This window comes from Dysidea avara, chromosome 7 (assembly GCF_963678975.1).
Source record: "Dysidea avara chromosome 7, odDysAvar1.4, whole genome shotgun sequence".
Lineage (NCBI taxonomy): Eukaryota > Metazoa > Porifera > Demospongiae > Dictyoceratida > Dysideidae > Dysidea > Dysidea avara.
The window spans coordinates 22,629,444-22,631,058 of NC_089278.1; positions in this window are offsets into that span (position 1 = coordinate 22,629,444).

A 1,615-nucleotide genomic window follows, 5' to 3' on the forward strand; every position below is an offset into this window, starting at 1 on the left:
GATTGTTGAGGAGAATGTTATGGGTGAAGCATATTCTAGTATGAGGACTTGTAACAATGGGATTTGATAGAAATGATTAACGTTCCTTCTCAGAAAAGCTAGCTGGATTAGCCTTATGACAGATATTATGGATATGGATTTTCCAAGTGATAGTAATCTTGATGGTGTATTGTCTGGCCCCAATGCTTATGAATGTCTACATTTTCCAACAGATTTTGAGCACCACTTGAATCAGTAATGTTAAGGGTTGGGATGTCTGGTGTGGGAGATCCATGGGAATGAATCCAAGTCCTCTACTGATGAAAAGTAGTTGTTTAAAATGTCTGCCTTATCTGTATATATTTGTCCATGAAAACATAGTCATTATTGTGTGAGCCGTGTTGAAGTTCAAAGTAAACTAATTTGTCATAGTGTAATCAAATTATCATATGTATAGAGATACTGTTGCTCATTCATACTGCAGATACAACAACTGTACATGATAGCTAATATGTGCACGTAGAGAATTGAATGTTTGAAGAAAAAAGAAAAACATCTCACTACCACTCTAAATACCTTATACTCAGTATAAGAGGGTATGTTATGACTTACTGATACCAACATCTGTGTCGGTATAGTAAAAGCTTTCTAAAGAAACTGAACATCAAAGTAAGGTTGGAAGTACTCCACTAGTAAACAACTTATCATAAAGCAGATGAATACTTCTGGGCAGACATAGGTCTGTGTTTGTAAGTGGGGCTTGGCTCTATGTATTGACATCACTAAACCATGAAAAATTTTATTAAATTGCTACATTAAAATTGGTATCTCGGTATTTCAGCAAACCACTTCAGTATTTAAAAAAATACCTTTATTGACTACTAATACCTAAATACTTCCCAACCCTATGTGCATGTTTTTACTTGATAATAGTATTTTACACATTACTTATATATAGTCATTGCACCTATACTAGTAATATTGACGGGAATCAACTCAGACGTTATTGCCCCTATAGGAGGACTCTGAATGTTGTGAGCAATCAACAGAAAGTGTTGCATTCTACTAACCAACAAGTTAAAATGTAGCGGCAGTCAAACAACACATAATTAAGAGTTCACAGTGAATAGCCATTATAGTGATTCCAGGTAAAGCTGTCTAGTCTATAGAATTGGCTGACAAAGAATGATTGGCAATTTCCATGAAAACCATACCCTTCATAACAAATATATTCATAACCCAGAATGACATCTGAATGGAGAAATATAAGGTTAGTGATATGTATTAAAGTAGAGTAGTGTGGTATGTTATAACACTGACAAACAACTAGAAAAGAGAGTGAGCTATGCACAACAATAATCATGTATACCATAATCAATTTTCTGTTTGGCTATAGCCATCATACCAATAGGATATAGATATGTCTACCATTATAGACATGCTACCGACTAAGCTATACAGCTACAAGTTGACTTACTAGGTGGTTAGATAAGTTTACACAGTATAAATTTCTCTAGATCCCAATCCTGTTGTGATCAGCATATAGTAAAGGTATCAGGAGTGAGAATGGTCATCTGTTAGAAAGTGTTTAGATAATGCTGCCTATCAGGGTATCGTTAATTCAGTGCTTCTGAGA